The sequence below is a fragment of the Cottoperca gobio genome, chromosome 16 (genome assembly GCF_900634415.1).
Source record: "Cottoperca gobio chromosome 16, fCotGob3.1, whole genome shotgun sequence".
NCBI classification, from domain to species: Eukaryota; Metazoa; Chordata; class Actinopteri; order Perciformes; family Bovichtidae; genus Cottoperca; species Cottoperca gobio.
The window spans coordinates 25,362,902-25,370,401 of record NC_041370.1 but is presented as its reverse complement, the minus strand read 5'-3'; the positions used below and the strand labels follow the sequence as shown (position 1 = coordinate 25,370,401).

The following is a 7,500-nucleotide window of genomic DNA, read 5'->3' as shown; positions in this document are numbered from 1 at the left end:
TCTTGCTGCCTGGTCACATGACCAGATTAGTCCCCGGCAAGGATCTCTGGGATTTGTAGTTGATGGGATTGAAATTATAGGATTTAATTCAGGATACGATTCTGTTTGGTGGTTAAAAAGAAATAATTAGGTGTGAATTGACTTAAACCTAAAATATAGCGTAGATCTTGAATATACATATATATATATACAGTATATTTATAATATATATTTAAAGATATTGTAGTCGGTTTCCTTAAATGTATGTAAACAAGTTGAGCAATGACAAGATATCTATTGTCCATTACATTTCATTTCAGATACAGAGACTTGAATATATGATCATTTGGTAAATATGATCTGTTATGGCATAATATATGACATACTTTTAGTATGGCAGTAAATGTTTACATGAGGGCCAGAAGAAAGTACTGAACATCCTTCTCTATGTAGTACATATTTATGTATATTTATATTTGGCTTAACAATTATAAGATGACAACATAACATAATAATATACAACATCACACTATCAATATGACAAAGATCCTGGTTATTGTGGGCCCCACCATGATGCCACAGTGATAATCTCTTTCATACATTTAATTTCTGTTCATTTATTTACTTTAGAAGACGAGGAACATTAATCTACATTCATGTCCTTGTGCCAGTGTTTGCCAGCTGGCTAATTTTCAATTGTAGTCTTCCAACAAATATGTTCTAAAGTGGCAAGTAAAAAATCAATACAGTTGTATAATGACATAAGACAATACGGCACAGTGATGAACATTGATGCGACTACATAATAGCATCCACAATTTAGTTTAAGTATCCATGCAAAGCAATATAAAGCAACACTGTTTATAACCACATTTAGTGAATGTGTGATAATAGTAATAAATAAGCAGTATATTTTCTGTTGACTTTTTAGAATCCAGGCCTTAATATCTGATGTACACCGTATTTTATTTCAAATTTGAGAAGCTCAAACAGAGATACAAGCTACATCATACATTATACAGCCTCCTCTGTTCCCAGTTGTTTGATCTTCTATGCTTTATAAAAGCACTAACCAGGGTGGCAGACAGTGTTTTTCATGAGCGCCAATATATCATGTATTTGCCTTGTGCTGTCTGTTCATTGTGTGTAAATGCTTAATGCACATATAGAATATTGTATAATTAAATGTGATTTTCATGGTTTCATTTGTCTGCCCTGTCCACCCAGACTATGTAGTATCTCATAAATTATTAGTATTATTATTATTATTATTGTTGTTGTTACATGTTTGGAGACAAACACAGTGGTTTCAGGGTCCAAATTCAGAAAGTAAGACATTCAGGCCAGTTTGGACGCTGTAGCTGCAGACTGTCAGTGAGCCCAGCTGGACAGCAGGCCTGAGCCAAATGTGACCATTCTCATAGCAGATCTGAGCCACTCTCTCTCCACCAAGCCTGGTTTACAGGAGCCATGAAGAGCAACTGGTTTAGGTCTTACCCCTCAGACTCATGTGTTTTGATAAGATGCATTCAACTCTTATGTGAGTTGTAAATGATAAAGCATTGTGTGGAACCCTCCTGTCTGCAGAGGCCATTACACTGGAAAACCTTCTCTTTTATGTTGTATCAGTCAGGTTCCTATTAAGACAAAACACAATCAAACATGCAACATCACTTGAATGTTTCTATTACAGGGCAGAGAGCTACTTAACTGTGTGAAATGCTAAGGGAACATTCTCAGGGTGTTCACTAAAGTGAGCATAAACTGTTGAACTGAACATGAAGGGCATAAACTGCACTGCTGGCTGTAATGCTCCATTTAAGCAGAGCCGATGTGGGTTCAAGAGATACGATGACGAGTGTTGAAGCTTCCTGCTTGGGAGTTAATATTAGAGAACAGATATCATTTTTGCATTTTAACCCTTTGACACACAAGCTATGCAAACCCCTTCTAATCTAAGGAATACGGGTCCAAACGGACCCGTATTCCTTTCCTAAGTTATTTCATGCATGGCTCAGTGTTTCTTTGCTATAATTTTGGAAATCAATTTATTTAACATTTAATATTCCAAGTATTAATTAAATATCTTGTTTTTGATGACCACAAATCATTATTTTAATTTTTCTTTCTTAATTTATGAACTAAAATAGTTTTTGTATTACTACATCAGGTTTACACACACGGGTCTAAAATGACCCGTGTGTGTAAAGTGTGATAACAATAAAAAGAAGACATACTATAATAATAATGTTGTTCAGAATAATTATTATAGGAGTGGTTAGGACCAAACAATACATTTAATATTTGAAATCTTTAGTTGTCAGCCGATAACACTTTGAGATATTGAACTGTTAGTGTGTCTGTAGTGTAAGTGTATCTGTAGAGTAACTGTATTGAACTGTGGTGAACTGTGGTGAATGTATAACATGAATGAAGAAAAGAAAAGAAAACTGATTAAATAAAAACATATGGGTACAGCGCAAACTGCCATCTCAGTGCAGACATGCCTCACAGATGACAGTCACATGTTCGTGCTCCTTGCACACGGGGCTGTTGCACCTTTTGAATCTTTGGCAGCTGTACAGTTCTTCCTCTTCACTTGGCCCTCCTGTCAGGTGTCCTCCTGTAGCTGGGTGGCACATTCCATTGCGCCTGTAATGGGCTTTTGGAGGTGGGGCGTGCACTCCCAGCTCCTTGATGAATAGCCGCCGTGCATTGGTCACACCACCCATGTAATCAAGGTGTTGTGCAGTGAAGGTGGTGTAGGCATTGAGGGTGGCAACATCCAGCACATTGTGCCATAGCACCATGGGCCACCTCCGTGTTCTCCGCTTACATGTGTAGATACGAACCATCTGATCCATTGTGTCTACTCCTGATTTTGTTTTGTTATGGATCACTTCTGGTTAATTCTTCACACTGTTGTCATCCACTGCTGTGTCATCATGCATGGTGCTCAGGAGGACAACAGCCTTCCCCTTCTTCGGCACATAGCTCACCATGGTCATGTTGCCACTGGATCCAAATGCTGAGCTATGCTTCTCCCTCAATTTGGATGGCTTCGTGGTGGTGATGGCCTAGTGGTCTAGTGGTACGCCTTCCAAACAGGCTGAAAAGGCTGAGAGTTGAATACCAGGGCTGCCACCATTGTGCCCCTAAGCAAGGTACTTCACCCTGAGCTGCTCCAGGGAGACTGTCCCTGTAGTTAGTTCACTGTAAGTCGCTCTGGATAAGAGCGTCTGCTAAATGACCTGTAGTAACAATAATAATAATGTAATAATAATGACAGTCGGTATGTCCGGCTTTTTCTGGCGAAAAGTGCCCACAATGATCAGGTTCTTCTCAGCCAAAGGGATACTGGTGAAGAAGTTGTCCATTGTGTAATTTGTGAGGCATGTATGCGAATGGAGGGCATGTCCCACCTCCAAAAGCACATTACAGGGGCAAAGGAAAGATGTGGGCTAAAAAGAACAAACCCAGCCACAACCCAGCTACAGGAGGACACATGACAGGAGGGACAAGTGAAGAGGAAGATCTACACAGCTGACAAAGACCCAAAAGGTGCAACAGCCCGGTGTGCAAGGAGCACAAACATGTGACTGTCATCTGTGAGGCATGTATGCACTGAGATGGGAGTTTGCGCTCTACCCATATGTTTTTATTGAATCAGTTTTTTTTTCTTTTCTTCATTCATGTTATACATTCACCACAGTTCAATACAGTTACACTACAGATACACAACAGACACAGTTCAATATCTCACAGTGTTATCGGCTGTATAATGTATGTTATGTGTGAGTGTGACAAGTGACACTACAGATACACTTACACTACAGACACACTAACAGTTCAATATCTCAAAGTGTTATCGGCTAAAGATTTAAAATATTAAATATATTGTTTGGTCCAAACCACTGCTATAATAATTATTCTGAACAACATTATTATTATTATAGTATGTCTTTTTTCATTGTTATCACACTTTACACACACGGGTCATTTTAGACCCATGTGTGTAAACCTGATGTAGTAATACAAAAACAGTTTTAGTTAATAAATTATGAAAGAAAAAATGAAAATAATGATTTGTGGTCATCAAAAACACGATATTTAATGAATACTTGGAATATTAAATTATTAAATAAATTAATTTCCAAAAATATAGCAAAGAAACACTGAGCCATGCATGAAATAACTTAGGAAAATAATACGGGTCCGTTTGGACCCATGTTGCTTATTAGAAGGGTAGTGATACAGAAGTGATTTTTATTTAAAAAGTAAGAAAGTAAAAATGAAAATAAGAATTTGTGATGATCAAAAACAAGTTAATTGAGGAATTCATGGAATTCTGAATGATTAAAGTAAGTTATTACAAAGATATTTACAATTAAAACTCACTCGGGTCTATTTGGACCCATGTTGTGTATCAAAGGGTTAATAATTAAAACCAATAAAATCATATTTCTTGAAGAAAGAGGAATTTATGCCAACATCAGTTCAGAGAGAAGCTTTCTAAACAGATAGTTCGGCCCATAACACATTGTAATGAATGAATGAATGATAATAGTATTACAATTATTTAAAATGTATTTTCATAGGTGATGTTATAATTGTTGATAGTGCATATCGATAAATACATCAAATGTAAATGCATATGTTATATATATTTTTCTGGTCATGACAGATTCCTTCTTACATTTCTTTCTCGTGCAGGTTTTTGTTTAACTATAGTATTACAATTCCCCTCAGCTAGGTGCTGCTCGGTGTTGTGCAGTTGAACCCTGGTCTGCTCTGATGCTGCAGCTCTTTTAACCACAAACTGGATCTCTCCAGGTCCACTGAGACATCTGCCTCGCTGACACCAAAGTGACCTTCACACCCTCCCGCTGCCTGATCAGTACGGTGCTTATGGCAAGAAAAACTGCAGAGACTGTGGCCAGCTGTCCTGTCCACAGTGAGGCTGATATATCTGGTAATCGAGCTGTTAATGACTGTTTACTCAATCTTGATACGGTCATCGTGTGAAACAAGCTGCCCCACTCCGCCTTAAAATGCTTTGGCCTGTGTGTGGTATTTTGAGATTTTGGAATGTGTTGAATGGGTTAGAACAGAGACTTTGTCATTTTGAATGTCCAACTTATTATCATCAGTAGATGGCCCCTAATCCGATATTTTCCTCAGGAGTTTACTAACTGAGTAAAACAGATGAACTGAAACACAACTCCAAATAAACGCCGGCGTATTTGAGTTGCAGCTGTGATCTTAGAGCTCACCATGAACTTATCTGAACTATTTTCTTCCAGACCGCTCTCCTTTTCTTCTCTCTGTACGACCATGAATTGCTTTCATAAAAGGTTCAGACTAACCGCTCAAGTTCAAACACTTTTTTAACTCAGACACATTTTCTTTTTTTTTTTTAAATCAACTGCTCTATTTCCAGAAACAATGTCCATGTGCTTGTTGTCCATGTGAATGGAAATACTTTCTACTAAACAAATGAGACGGTTGTGATCTGTGTCTTAGAGAAAGCATGCATGCTTATAGATATACTCAGTTATTAGGAGCATCATTAGCAGTGCATTCATGCAGCAGCCACTCCTCCTGGGCAACATTGTGTGTTTCTATAGGATCCAGACTAGTAGCAAACTTCCCATGAAACAAAAATGTTGTATTATTATTCAAATTAAAATCATTAGGAGGATTTAAAAATGACAGCAGAGGTGGTGCCACACTTACACAGACTGAATAAACATTGAACGTGGCAAGAAGAGTGAGGAGAATGATAGCAGCATATGCCAAACACAAAGTGCATGAGCAGACATGAGCAGCGGTGGGGAGTGGCAGCACAGACGGACATTTAAGCGGACAGATGCTTCAGACATTACCACAGTTCAACACTGCACAGGACATCCAAGGAGGACTGAAGGAAAGGTTCTGAAGGAAAAAGTATGTGTTTTACACAAACATCTGGTCTATCTGAATTAATTTTTGTTTTAATGTTTTATTTTGGGAAGCTCTCAAAAGAAATATTTTTCAAGTCTAAAAAGTCTTAAAACATGCAATATGCACATCGAGAGAGAGTTCCTGCCTGCTGTAATCATTCCTCTTGTACACACTGGCCATGAAATGATCTTTTCTAAATGTTAAGCCACTGTGAGAGGTGGGGGCAACATCCACAGGTCTTGTTCTTTGTAAAAATACCAAAACTAAAATTACGCTTCAGCAGTCCGAGGTAGCAAAAGGAAGTTGATGTCTTCATCCTCCGAGTAGTAAGTTTATTGTGTGTCCTGGCTAAGAAGTAAGAAGTAAGTACAACCCAGCAGCCAGTTGGGCAGAGATAGTTACTGTGGTGCAGAGTTCAGTAAGTTGACAGCTAAGGGGAAGAAGCTGTTGCTGTGCCTGCTGGTACTGTAGCGTCTCCCAGAGGGGAGGAGGGCAGAAAGTGTGTGGCCGGGGTGAGAGTTGACCCTGACGAATATGCGCTCCCTGCACAGACGTTGCTTGAGCTCGACAGCCTCAATGGCAGAAAGTGGAGAACCGGTGATGCATTGGGTTTTTACCATCCTTTACGTTGCTTTTCTGTCTGGGACAGAGCAGTTGCCATACTGTGATAGAGTTTGTGAGCATGCTCTCGGTGGTGCAGTGGAGAAGTTCACCAGAATTTGAGGAGACAATACTTTCTTCAGTCTTCTCTGGAAACGTATTTGATTAGGATCGAAATGTTGAGGTTATGGACAGGGTTGTTTTTGCCACCTTTTGTCTTCCTGAAGTCCACAAAGAGATCTTTGTTCTTCTTTGTGTTGAGAACCAGGTTGCTGAACGTCCTCCCTGTAGGCCGACTCATCGTTGTTGGCGATGAGGCCAACCACCTTTGAATCTTTTGCAAGCTTGATGATGGTATTGGAGCAGCATGCCTGTGGCACCCCAGTGTTCAGGGTGAGGAGGTTTTATTGTTTAAGCTAACATACTGGGGTCTATTGGTTAGGAAGTCCATAATTCTGTAGCAGAGGGAGATGTTGATGGCCAAGTCATTGAGTTGGTGATCAGATTGGAGGGCATGATGGTGGTGAATGCTCAACTGAAGTGGATAAATATTCTCACACAGGTGTTGTTGTTGTCCTGGTTGGAGAGGCCGGAGTGTAGCGCCATGGATATGGCATCTTCCGTACACATGTTCTAGTGGTAGATAGAGTTAGAAGGTCGTCAGTGTTGGTGATAAACAGATCACTGCTATGCCAATGAGGGAAGACGACTTGTAGCCATGCTTCTTCTCTGCAGCCAAATCCTGCTTTGTCTCACTTTGGTAACAGTGATGAGACAGGAAGAGAAGCAGCATGAAACTGCCTCCAGATTGAATTATGCATGCCTCCATCTGCTGACAGAGGACAAGTCTGTCAGGCCTTCTCAGTGTCACCACGCACACATAGGTACATACACAGCTCACTTTACTCACGCTGATCTATAGTTCATCGGCCCACTGCGTCTATAACAAACAATCCCTCAGGTTAACTGTGCCATTCA

General features: G+C 39.6%; 1 protein-coding gene across 1 annotated transcript in view; it reads right to left on the bottom strand.

Annotated features, from left to right (window-relative positions):
* The window catches only part of tsnare1 (T-SNARE Domain Containing 1), a 183,013-nt gene extending 182,996 nt beyond the window's left edge, over positions 1-17 (bottom strand). The window contains exon 1 of the mRNA XM_029451829.1: positions 1-17. This exon is cut by the window's left edge and continues 96 nt beyond it. The gene's annotated coding sequence lies outside the window, so the exon portion shown is untranslated.
* Positions 18-7,500: the final 7,483 nt, after the last annotated feature.